This window comes from Catharus ustulatus, chromosome 4 (assembly GCF_009819885.2).
Source record: "Catharus ustulatus isolate bCatUst1 chromosome 4, bCatUst1.pri.v2, whole genome shotgun sequence".
NCBI lineage: Eukaryota > Metazoa > Chordata > Aves > Passeriformes > Turdidae > Catharus > Catharus ustulatus.
Window position 1 is genome coordinate 71,976,332 of NC_046224.1, and position 13,887 is coordinate 71,990,218.

The window sequence follows — 13,887 nt, forward strand, 5'->3', positions numbered from 1 at the left end:
ATGTGGGATTATTGACTTGGTTTATGGAACTAATAATGTATAATCCTGTTGTACGTAAGGACAGAAACTGCATAAATAGCCATTTCAAAGGAGCTGCTGGACTCAGCATTGAGGAAAGGTTCTTTGTGTTACTGCCTGACTAGTAAATGTGTGATAGGATGTATAGGAAATTGTGAATGAAGAGGACATTGGTTATTATCTTTTACAGGCACAAATAGTCAGGAAAATAGATTCAGGAAAAAGTGGCGATACTTCTCTGGAGGGTTTGTATTTGCCTTGTTGGGGGAGAAACCTAATTGGGAGATTAGCTCTCCCTTGCTGTAGAGCTCAAATATGAATGTTACACCCCACAGTCTCTCCTGTGATTTCTGATTGCCACAGGAGCACCATGTGCCAGCTTCTAGAATAGACTCTGGGAAGTCTCGTGCTTGTGAGTAGATTGGTCCCTTCCTATTTCTGGCCTCTTCCATTTCTAAGATCTTTCTGTGCTGGCATAACAATTTTAAAAATGTGTTTCTGTTCAAGCGTTTAATATTTTGTTCCAGTACTGAATGCAATGTGAAAAGTACATTGCCACTAAAACACAGAGGAAGCAAAAGGCATCCCTGGCAATAAGAGATTTAGGATCTGAAAAAATCTGTGTAGATTTTTCACTTCAGCACTTCTGGTGGGTTTTCCTGAGTTATTCCCTTGCCACATTCCTCGTTATAGCACATACACTGCTGCCAATCCAGTATCAACTTCTTCAGTGCCGCTATTTCCATCTTCATAAAGTTTTATGTGCAACATTTCATCTGTCAACCAGATGATTTCTGTTGCTGTCAGAGAACATAAGACAAAAACAGGGCATTGTGATAAGGAATTTCCGTGCTTCTTCCTTAGCAAAGACAAGTAGGTGATTTGCCATGTTGTTTAAGATAATTATTTATGGTTTAATTTAAGAACAGTACTTTTGGGGTTTTATGTAGAAGCTGCAGAATGAGCAAGAAGTATAGGTTATAGTCTTGTATTATTTACTTTTGAGCAACAGTTGTAGTGACTATCCCTGGTCAGCCAGGTGGTCTGCTAAAGCAGGAATCAGAAGTAGTCATAGGAATATCAAGTACTTGCTTTGTTCAGGTAATTGTTGATGCAGCAGCTGTGGTTTATGGTACCACTCATTCCAAGAGAAATGAACACTTCTTAGTTCTTGTTGTCCTAAGATGAAATTCAAGGGCTTTCATGCCCCTTGCCCTTCCCAGTTTCCTTCTGATTATCTTTTGTGAGTAACTGGAACAATCTGTAGTATTTTGTGGTGAGCTTTTTCTGCTGAAAATTTGTGTATATTTAATGAACATATTAATGTTGTGCTTATATGTAATGACTTAGGTTTCAGGTAAATAATTTTTAAAACATTGTAGTTCCTATTGTTATCTTTCAGTGCTGTTAAGTCTTGCAGTATCATAAACTCTTCCTGAAGAGATATGGCCATTTCTCTTAAGGATGCATGTTCTAAGTGCTTTTCTGTGTTTGTGTGGGATATTTAATTTCCCAAATAAACGAAAATTGCAAAGGAGATTAATTTGAGATTGTTCTTGGTATGTAGTGAAGCCAATTATGGTCTTAGGTGGGAACAATAGTCCTGTTTCAGATAATTCATCGGGCTGTTGAAATGCCTTTGAAGATTCTGATTCCAAAATTGCCAACATCTATAAAGACTTGTCACCATTTAAGACTGTTTAAGATTTTATCTTAAAAATAATGAAGAAAGCAGAAAGCAATCTCCTCAACACACTTGTGCTATCAATAGTATAAATAAAAGTTTTATGTGTAGTATAAGTGTAAATTCACAGGTATTCTCCAGTGCATCCACAATCCCCAAGGCAGAATAAATGTTTACAATCTAAACTATATTTAAAACATACCTGAGAAATATTTACTTGACCAAACAGAAATTTGACACATCCTCCCTAAATTCTACCCTGTGTTTTAAGGATGTGTCATCTTCTATCCTCTTTTTTTTTGTGTGCAACTTTCAACACATTGATAGAACTCCTCATTGCTTATTATAGGAGAGTATTACTCACCACATCTATGAGTTGCAGAGAATCTAAAATTCCATTTATTTTCTTTCAGTGCCAGTAGTTTTGGTATGTACTTCTTCTGAATAAATTCAAATCACACCAACTTTGACAGCTCCAGAAATAGGAGATGGGTCACAAGAGATGGCTGTGAGATTTTACAGGATCTTCATTACTGATGTAGTCAAGGGGAATCTCATTTTTCTACATGCTTTGCAAATTTTCTGTGTACTTGGCCCTTGCACTTCTCTTCAGTTGTTCCAGGTCACCAGCCTCATATTTTCCAACAAGAAAACTCCGCTACTTCCTCAGTTTAAGCCTTCTCTACATGGACCCTTTTCTGCATCATGAGAACAAGGGTCCATCTGTTTGCCAGCTCCACAGAACCATGTCACCTTTCAGGAACTTCCTACAAGTTTAGCTATAATTCTTAAATTTACAGTAGAAATTGTGAATGAAAAACCTTTCAGACTTGAAGATGTATTAAACACAGCTGTTCAAGGAAGGCAAGTGATGCCACAAATTAAGATATTCTGGACGACTTTGAAAAGCAGTTGTGGAACCCAAAAAGTTTATTCAACCCTTCAGATTCAGAGCTGGGATCCTGACCTCAGTCACTGGTGTTTCAGAGCTGTTGAGCTCCCTGATAAGTATTTGGTATTTTAGTCCATCCCATTCTTAGGAAATGCTTAGGCTTTGTGGTGGGAAAGCAGCTCTTTCAGTTGGTGGTCAGACACAGCTGAGTTAAAGATTCCCATTTCTGCGTGCGTAGGATGCAGACAGAAATGCTGAGCAATATGGGAAGAGGTGGTTTGTGGGAAGAGTTGTGCGTGCTGTGGTACCAACATTGCTGAATCTCACTGGCTGGGAAAAGCTTCTGACTGAGTAGTTTAGGAAAGCAGTTTCCTGACTATGCTGCAGTAGTGAGTATGAATGGATCCAAGCATGTAGAGTAGGATTTGGATCATGACTTTTCATTGCTTGTGCGGGTTACCATGGGCTGAGTTGCTGTTAATTGACCTTCCTTAGAGTGTAGAAAGGTACAACACTCACAAAAGAAAAACTTGTTCAAAGGATTTCCTGTGATTTTGTTTATTTAAAAATATCAGTGAAGACACATAGTTTCACCAAGGGAAGGGTATCCAGAATCTGGAGGGCTCTGCTGTCATTCCTTGTGTTCTTCCCTTTCCCAACATTGTCACATTCCTGGTCACTCACATGGGAAGGATACTGCTGCACAAGAGGGGGAAGGGGTCCTGCCAAAGACATTTTGGTTCTTTAATTTCTCTAAGTATGTGCATTAAAGTTTGAATGGAGAGAAGCATTTTGGAAAGAGGATATGGCATCAATGTTGTTTTAATTTAGAGTTTCTAGGCTCTGAATTGCAGGAATGTGCCTCAATATAGAGCCCATTTCCTAATGAGGCGCTCGGCATTGACCAGGCTCTCCAGTAAATGCAGCTGCCTGTTTCATATTGGTTGTCAGTTTGGATGAGGGATTTCCTCTATCATCAGACAGGCAGGGCCATTGCAGGGCGAGGGTCACCTGCTAATGTGGTCCCAATTTATTCCTCCCAGGGCACTGTGTCTGTGTGGGTAGCTGATGGAGAGGCAGTGGCTGGGAGGCTGCTGCTCTGGAGGGGCCAGGCTGATGCAAGAGCCGCGAGCTGGAGTTGTGTAACCAGGTCCAGATGTGGCGCAGAGAGGGCCCCACTGGAGTGTCACACCAGCCTGGCAGGGACCCAGGCAGCTTTGGCCTGCCTGGTGGAACACAGCCACTGCTCAGCTGTTTAGGAAATAGCCTGCTTGCCATTTATCCCTTTCCTTGTCAAGCTAAGTTTTAATATTTATCGTAACAGACCAAAGCACCACTCCACCGTTTTGAGGGGTAAAGGGAAGGCATATCTGAAGAGGCTGAGGTTTTCCTGTCTGTGGGCTTTGAGTCTTAAACAGCTGGAATTTTCTGCTAGGAGCTGCGTGTAGCAAAGACTGTCATTTTCTGTGTTTGTACAGTGTGCATGTAGCACAGTGGGTGCCTGACTTGACCAGCATCTCTGTAACTGCCATGCCATAAATGTGAAGTAATAGTGTTAAAATTTTTAGAACAGCATTAGTATTTTCTGACAGCCTGGAGTGTTAGTCAAATTAATTGTTTGTAAGTAGCCGTATTCACTTGTATTATTATATAATGCTTCATTATTATTATTATTATTATAGCAGAAGTTACCAGGCACTAGCTTGACTCAGTGTTACTGATGACAGGATCTCAACGTTTTCATTTGTGACTTCAGGTTAGATTAATATGCTTCATTATGCTGTCTAAATAAATGTTATTTTCAGATCAGCTCTTCAGTCTTTTAAGAACATGTTGAGTTTTCATTCTATACTTCAGCATGCTCAGAGAACCACCCAGCTTAAGCTTTCTCCATGTATTTAATAAACATACATTTTCTTTTGTTATGCAGACTGTTAATGAAAAATAGTGGATAGTATGGCCTCAGGAGAGAGCCCTCTGCAACTGAGTTGATTCATCCAGTTAGACCTTAGTAGTCTGTTCTTAAAGACTTCAAGTGAAGGAGACCTTCAGTCCTGGGAAAACTTTTTTATATCTTCTCTGTCTTTATCTAATGTCCCTTACTGCAGTTTGGGCTCATTACTGTTTGTTTTTTTTTAATTAGGGGCATAGAAAAAAAATATTTACTACCTGTCATATTCTTGCTGTAGACACTCTTGCTGTTCACTCAAAAAGAGCTCCTTTCTATTTTAAATAAAGGGAGATAAGAAACCCCATGCTATTGTAAGTGTGGGTTTTGTAGTCAGCCTTGTCATTCAGGAGTCTTTCATACCTGCTGTTCCCTTCTGCTTCTATATCCTCATCAAGATTGTGCCTTCCTCTGTGGGCCAGCATGGTTTTGAGGGGCTGTTTTTTAACGTTCCCACAAATGGAGAGGAATTATTTGGTAATGGCCAAATAACTAATAATTGACTAGTAATAATAGTATTTATGCAATATTGAATATACATTTCATGTAAGCAAGCAAGTACCAAAGCTGTTTTTTCTGTTCTACTTTGTGCCTCTTCCCTTTAAGTTTTTAACTGGCTTTCTTTATGAGACCAAGTTACTGCAAAGACAGGTTTCCCAAGTAAATGTGGTTCATGGGATCATGAGAAAAAGGAAAGAATTGTAGATTCCAGAGTAGCTTCTCACCCCAAAAATTATATTTTTCCACTGTTACTTGTTTCCCTGGAAACTCTGCACACTGACACCTGACACTCCTCTGCTGTGAACTTTTCCAAGCTGAAGTTCCACTGGCTGGTGTAATTTCTGTTTATAACAAGAAAATGAAAAACAGGTCCAAAGGAGACCCACAGGCAAATGTTTTCCTCTTGCTGCTGTGGAGCTGTATCAGCATGACCACACTTCTGGCAGTTTTAGTTACCACCCTGCCCAGTGAAATAATACAGATTGTGAGGGTGTGCAGTTGGTCTTTTCTTTACCCTAGATGCCCTGATTTGAAACTATGTCTGATGAGAGTGATTACCCTGTTAGCAAGTAAATTTCTTCTTCAGGTGACATGGATACAATCACTGCAGGTAATTGCTCAATGTGGTGCTGTTCTGTGACAGAACCCTTGTTGTTTTCCAAAAAGTTCCAGCAGTCTGGAGGTTCCTTCAGTGACAGGAGGCATCTCTCAAACCACTGTCAGAAGGGAACTTAGGAAGTCTAGGAATATGTAAGTTGTCTGAGTGTGGTGGCTTCTTTATAGCTGAGGAAGAAGAGTTAATATTTGAAATGAATTATGAGATTCAGGGCACTTGGATCCATCTTTGTTTATTGATCTCTGTAACACAGTACCCATGTACAGTAATTTCACGACCATAAGGCGCACCAGACTATAAGGCACACCTCCGGGAGTAGGCAAATTTCGCAACTTTGTACATTACATAAGGCGCACTGGACTATAAGGCGCACTTTTTTTTTTTGCTGCAAAGATCCGTGCCGCACCCAACAAAGTAACAAATTAGTAACGGAATCCTGCGATCATGGAGTTTACGGGCAGGTGCTGAATTTGCAAACATTTTCACAGATTGGTGTAGCCTTTAAACGCAGCCCCAAACGCCCTCCCCATGCGCGGAGCCTGGCACTCCCACCCGCCCCCGGCTGGCAAGGTGGGGCTCGGGACAGCCGCAGCCTGGGGAGGCCACGGCTCACACCTCGGGGTTGCTGCGGTTCAGGGTGGCTCAGGGCCACCACGGCTTGCAGCGGCTTGAGACCGCCCGCAGCTTGGGGCGGCTCAGGACAACGGGCGGATCAGAGTGCCTGGGGCCGTGCAGGCTTGAATCGGCCCCGCCGCCCCCTCCGCTGGGGCCATGCGGGCTCGGATCGACCCCGCTTTTCCCCTGCCAGAACCATGCAGGCTCCTATCGGCCCCACTTTTCTCCTGCTGGGGCTGTGCAGACTCGGATCGGCCCCGCCGCCCCCCACCAGGCTCAGGGCGGCTCAGGACCGCAGGCAGCTCAGGGGGCCTCGGGGCGGTTCGGGACCGCCCACCTCGCGTGGCTCCTGCTGGCCGGGGGCTGCCCGCTCCCTCCCTCCCCACGCGGCTGCTGCTGGCCAGGGGCTGGCTGGTCCCGCCCCACTCACGGCTCGGCTCACGGCTCGCACTTCCAGGCTGGCAAATTTCACAACTTTGTACATTATATAAGGCGCACTGGACTATAAGGCACGCTTCTGGCTTCGGACCAAAATTTTAGTCAATAGGATGCCCCTTATAGTCATGAAATTACTGTGCTTGTACTGGGCAAGAGTGAAAATAGATGTAAAAGTGGGGAAAGAAAACGTTGTGATAAGAAAGTTAAGAGCAGGTACAGGAATTTGAGGGTGCCAAGTCAGAGGTTTCTTCATGAACTGGGCAGAACAGAAGGTACTCAAAGTTCTGGTGTTCTCTGCCAGGTTAACCAATTTGAAGCAACAACAAGCAGATTAATGTACTTTGACAGAAATATTTTAAGGAATAATGAAGCATTTCAAGAACTATCATCACTTGCAGTGGATTTGTTACATGCACAGTGCAGTCTCAGACTCACCTATTCACTGGTCTGTAGAGTCAAAGTAAAGTCACCTTTTTTCGGGTTCTTGTACCACCAGTTGTCTGGAAGGTCACTTGCAGCTTTTCAATTACTGGCTTTAATACACAAAGGTGCCAAAATATGTAGTTCTTAGCTCTGCTGGCAGTGTAGCTGGCATACATGTGAGCAGGCAGGAGTGGGGGAAATCATTCTGTGCACTTCCTATTCAGGAAGCTGTTGGACTAGAAACAGAATAAACTTCTGGCTGAAGTTAATATATATCCACTAATTGGCCCTCATCAAGCATTGCCAGCTGTCAAATTGAAGCATCGTGGCTTTTGTCGAAGGCTGAAATGCACCCAGATTATCAATCACAGCGCTGCTTGTTTTGCCAGGCTTTGCTCCTCAGTAATTGTTTCTGTCAAGGGGGGAGTCTCTGCCAGGAGCAGACCCCAGCATCCTGACAGCAGCGAGCAGGCACAGAAAGCAAGGCTTTGTCATGCCCTTGAGCACTGCTTCCTGGAGCATAGCACCAGGAGCCCTCACAGATTAAAAGAAAGCACCTTCTCCCTGCCATATGTTCCAGACTTTTTTCCCATCATTTTTAAGCATCTATTAGCACAGTAACAGCACTCAGTGCAGCGTCAGCAGTCTTTTCTGGGGCAGCATTTCATCTTTCCCTGGTTTTACTTATACTCCTTCCCCTCTCCCTCCTTCTTTACCTTCACCCTTTGCCTCTTGCATGACTAAATAAAATTGTATGTTTAAGGGAGCCCTGGCTATGTCTGGCTGCACGATGCCAGGGAAGGGAACTGCTTGCTGGAACCATGTGAGTGCATCTTTTTGGGCCTCTTGGAACTGCTGCAAACAGCTCTGTCTACTTTCTGTTTGTGCCTTCAGCTCAGCCTGGAGGTTTTAGGCTATAGCTGTGTAGGTCTGCTGGAAGAGGAAGGTGCTTTGCCTCACTGAGAGAGAGGGCTTTAATATTTGTGGAGGTTTTGTGGAACTCAGAAGACAATACAGTACTTGGTACCCTTTCTTTCTAGACATTTGTAACATTTTTTAAAATACTGTAAGGACTAATATTTCCCATGTTTGAGTTCAGATTTCAAAAACCTGTTTCACTCCATTAGAAATATTCCACATTTATTGCGTATATTGAGATTTTCATATTCAAGTTTTACAGCTTTTTCATGGACTAAAAACTTGCACAAATAAATTAAGTGGATAGTTGCCAACAACATTTAGTAGTACCACATATACAGTAGCTCTCATATAAGGCTTATGAACTCCTGTAGGAACTTATTTAAGCAACGTTGCCTCTCTAGAAAATCAAGATTGCTGGACAAGTCTAGGTTAGCAGTTTAGACACCCTGTATCCCATTCTTGTAAGTGACCGACTGGGTGGTGTTGCATATCAGGAAATATTGTTAGGCCTCCCCTGGGAGAGCCAGGCTTGTTAGCACTAAAGAGTGAGAATTAAAGAAGTGAGCATTAAAGAGGTGAGAATACTGGCTGAGCTTAGACTTCCTCAGAAGACTGCAGTAGAAGATCTAATTTGGGCCTGAAAAATAATCATTTCTTGTCTGTGAATAGTACTGCTGGACACTGGTGCTATCTAAAAATGATCACTGTCATTTGACATCACTGTTGTACCATATAGTGGTTTCCTGTGGTTTTGTGGTCCAAACCACCAGTCTGATACACAGTGGTTTCCAGTTAAATAAAGAGAATGTATTAGAACAGCTCTCTATGATACATAGATTCAACAGAGCTATTTATGGAATTCATTCTGTCTCTTTGCTACAAATACTATGTTAAACATAGTTCCCAACAATATTTGTCTAAGCTGGTGAGTCATGAGATAGATGCAAAATCACAGAAAGAGTGATTTAGAACAGCTCAGGATTGCCCATGGTTGTTCATTCAAGGAATACGATTATGGGTACATCTTTTGCTTAACTTCCATGGTTTGTGGGTAGTTGGGAAGGACCCATGCACAACTGCTCCTTATTGTTGTCCAGGGCAGGATGTGCCTCAGGGGTAAAATATTTGAGACTTCCCAGCCATTAGTCCTTGTGGCTGGGCTGGTTTGGCATCACTCTTGGGATTTGAACTGACAATGTCTGAAGGATGACCAGAAAATACAGTGAGTTTACGATTACATTTAAATTGCATCATGTAGACCCATTGTTCAGGAAGATTTTGAATTATTTACTTGAACTTGGTGAAGATGGGTGTGTAAGCATCCTTACAGCTATTTCATTTCCTGCAGCTGTTCATCCATTTTATTTCATTCCATTTCATGGATGCAGGTTTTTCTGTAATTAATCATTCCTGTTCATCTGGGCTGTTTCACCTGACAGTGACAATTGTCCAGGAGACACACGTGTCCCTTTACCCAATCTCCATTCAAAATGTGCTAACTTAGTACATTATGCTTATCTTTTCCTGTATTTAATGGTACTATTCCTCAGGGAACATGCAACACACTGAATGGTTTCATACTAAAGCTATAAAGTAGAATTTTATTTGTGGCTGCTTGTCTTGGGATGTAAAGCCTAATGAACCTGTGACATTACCAACTATCTTTTATAAAAACCAATTCACACGTTGATAGTTAAAATGTAGTGGCAGAAAGCTGAAAGGCATTTTTCCAGCTTTAGTATTGGTTTTAATTTGTGTAAGACCTATAACTGGTGAGGTGATAGATGATTCAAGGTGTGTTCCAAAAACATGTAAGGAGAAGGTGAGGTCAGAGATATGAGGTGACTGATTGGGTTCATAAACTAAATATGTAGAAGGTTTCAAGTAAATTAGAGATTAACAGTTGTATGACTTAATGTGTTAGTGATGTGTTCTTTACTTGAAGAAGGAATGAATGATGGAAAGGATTGTACACCTAGAATATGTAATGAAAATAAATGATCTAAAAGATAGAATATATTGCATATTTGTGATTTTGCTGTGTTATTTTGGGAGTAACACAATAAATCACTGCTTTTTTTTTTTGCTTGAAAAGAGAGAAATGCATTGTCTGCAAAAGAATTTTAATCCCCACCATCTTAAAAATTGATAATGGAAAAAATTTAGTCTTAACTGCATGAAATGAACTTCAGCTTCAGTAAACAGTGAACTGTTGATGAACAGTGATCTCAGGTATTTTTGAGCTTATGCACTTATACCTCTCAGTCTACAGGTCTTTTTTCTCATCCACTGTATTAAACTCATTAAATTCTGAAAATAATTTCCTTTTTTGAAACTGTCAGATGGGGCCTAGTCCAGTACACAGGCAGGGGAAAATAGAGGTTTCATCTTGCAGTTGGAAATCTAAGATGCTGTCAATTAGGACTAGTTTCTTGATAGTAATCCTTCATTAATTTGCATACCAAGTTGTAGAAATTGATACGACAGTGTATCAGGTTTGTCAAAATGAGACACGGATTTATGAAATTAGACTTCAGCTACTTGTGATCGCTTCTGCAAATGGAGTGATGCTGGTGGCTACAGATTCCCCTCAGTTTGCTAAATTAATGGTGTTATGTTCTGAAGAATCCAAATCTTTAAAATATTCTTGTTCATGTTTAGGTGCAGAACAAGTGATGCATTAGTTAAGTACGTGCTGTTTTCTGCAGCCCTTTTCTAAGATGAAGAAATACAAACAGAGAAGAGGTGTGCAGGTTTTCCCTGGAGGTCTTCTGTTTGCCACTTGACATTTATGAATGCAGGGAGGGGATGGAGATTTTTCTGCTGTCTCCTAACGTGGGAGCTTGGGAGTCTGGAAACAGCTACCGGCTCCAAAAGGTGCAAGATGAGAAAGTTGGTATTGAAGGATATTCTGCTTCCAGTCCTTCCCTGAATGAGAGTCTGGAGACAATGCTGTCAAACATGAGTTAGTGGTTTTGGCAGATTGTCTTTAGGACAGTTGTGTTCAGCTGTCCCTGAGCAGACCTGTATAGAACACGAAATAAAGGCACCCTTCCTGTGTGCCCTTTTTTCCTTGAATGTGTTATCAAGGGTTTTGAGTCTTTGCAGTAGCAAGAAGTGCTTCTAGGGATTAATCCAAGATTTTGCATGAAAACAAAATAAGTCTCAAACTCAGCTATCAAAAGATTGCTGTCATTTATTATTTGCAAACATTTATCATGTGAATATAAGAAAAATTTGCTGATTATGTACCCCCAATTTCAAATGCAAGTCATTTACCTTTGCAATTACATGTTGTAGAATTTCAGATTATCAGTAGTATAGGCGAATGTTAGTCTCTCAACTTTTGTAAAGCTCTGCTCCCCAAATATGTGTTAGACTCTCATCCCAGGACTGGTGCCTGGAGGAAACAGTGGTCTTTTATGTGGAATACAGCCCTGGTTAAGGGGTATCCATTTTATTAGAGCTTTTGTTCTCTTTATTTTAGTACAATTTTACAGTCACAGAACCCAGTCCTTTGTTCTCTTTCTGTTTGTTTACCACCAATGCCTGTCTGTCTTAGTGTGAATACAAGTATTTCCTGTAGTTGAGTAAACAAAAAATAAATTGAGGTCTCACAGCTGACTCCAGGCAAGTTTCTCCATAGGATTTGAACAACTGAGGTATCTCTTGTTTTTTACAGTGGATTTTTCTTTGGGGTGGGAAACTTAGCATTTTTAAACATTCTGTTTCACTGATGTACCACTCTTAATCCTTTTAATAGTTCAGAAGCTGCTCTTCTCACTGTTTTCATCTTAACATGAAACATTACCATAATTTATGATACCAAGCCAGCGTGCCCTCCATCTCCTAAACACGAGTAGATGCAGCCTTGGCTTTGCCTCCTTTGTTACAGCTAGCAACCCAAACCTCTGCCAACTGCTGACAGTAGTGATGTTGAAAAAATAATAAAAGCAATATAGTGATCTTTAAGAACACACACACTCACAGGTTGCTTGAAACTTGGAAGCCTGCATGAGTTTATTTGCTCTCTGGAAGTATTAAGGAATGTACCTTTTCCCCTGCTTTTTATTTTTCCCTAAGGGGAAATAGATTTACTTATGTATACAGATCTTCAATCATCTTTCAAGTGTCTTCTTTATCTTATATGGAGGCACTACACTAAAAAAATTAATAATTCACAGATTTGGTAGGAAGGATCTACAGACTGGGAAGTGCAGACTAAGACTAATTCCTTATTTTCCTAGACCTTTTCATCACTATCAGATTATGAAAAGATTTTTCTCTTTCCCCCTTTCCTGATTACCAAAACCTTCTCCACTGTCAGCCAGAAAGCTGGTTTGTGATATGAAGAGGGCCTAAAAATATGAAGGCTTCCTTGTTTCCTCCTAGGTCTTCTAATTGCAAATCAATCAGTCAAGGTTGCTCTTGTCCCTCTATTCAAGCTTTTCTGTTTCTTCCTCTGCTTTGTCAGGGCTCTTTAACAAGTGGAATCACTTATCTTAAGTTTAATGACTTAGCAGTAAAAGGATTGTTAAGAAAAACTCACCAGAGGTGTGACTGGCTTTTTTCTCGTCTTGTTCCACAGATCTTTTTCTTTTAGTGGTCCTGAGCAGAGAGAATTCTCTAAGAATTTTTTTCTAAGCTTTACAGAGTGCTTTATTGGCCCCATTGTGTGGGCCTCTACTCATACGTAATGGCATCATATAATGTAAATCACAGAAAGACAACAGATTAGGAATAGAGCTGGCAAAGACAGGAATACTAGAATGCACTTAAGAGCAATTCATCTGGCCAAACTGGCACATCTCTACACATTGTGTGCCGTGAATTTTGTAGAGAATAAGAGAATTTCACTCCTTGGTAAGAATAATTTTGGCACAAATACAGTAGAAAAACTGAATGTTTTTTCAGTCTCTCTAGCTTAGTACCTAAACTGTGATGCAGATTTGATAGGAAAAATCAACCCTTGCTGGAATAACAAGAAAAAAGAAAAAGGAAGGTGTTGTTTTCTTGTGGTTCTCCTTGGTTGTGTACTTCATGCAACAGCAGACGAAGGGACAGGAATCATCTGTCCATCTGTGCACTGCGCATGTGCTGCCATGTACTCAGGCAGGAATCCTCTCTCGGAGGGCCAGCACAGGGACAGTGAGGATGGACAGGAATCCTGTGTGTGCAGACCACACGCACACATGGTGTGGACAGACAGGAATGTAATGTCTGTGTGTTTGTGTGGCTGAGGCAGGGCACTTCTGGGTGCATGTCAAACCTAATAATTGACCATACAGAAAAAATTCTTGACTTTTATTTAGTTTGGGGTAGCAAAGCTCTGCTGGTTGTCAAAGGAAGTGCCCTTTCAACTCTTCCCTCCAGCAGTTACCATGCAGGATTTTGCCTGGTTTCAAGATGAAAGCAAAGCACAAAAAGAATAATACTGCGTTTCTTTTTCTTTTATACGCAACAGTTTTTAAAATTAATTTCAGAACAAGCGCAAGTAGTCCTGAGGTTTCGTTGTGTGTTTTTTTAAAAGCTGCTATCAACACTGTTTATATCATGTAGACACAGATCCATTCGTGTATACACCCAGAACTGGGTTCTGGGCAGTCACAGACAGTCTGTGCTGAGATGATACTGAGCAGCTCACATCACTTTAGCATCTAGGAATTTGTATCTGTACATAACTCCTTTTTTTGGCCAAGAACAGCATGTATAGATGGGAGGGGGTTTGCTATTAACAACTCTTTGAAGCTGCAGGGAAATGCAGTTGAAGTGGTGAGTCATATAACAATATGTAACAATAAAAGGTCTGTGGTCAAAACACTGGCATATAC

At 41.2% G+C, this 13,887-nt stretch overlaps 1 protein-coding gene across 13 annotated transcripts in view; it reads left to right on the forward strand.

The window, feature by feature from the left end:
- The window catches only part of ERC1 (ELKS/RAB6-interacting/CAST family member 1), a 282,848-nt gene that overhangs the window by 226,222 nt on the left and 42,739 nt on the right, over positions 1–13,887 (forward strand). The window lies entirely within an intron of this gene.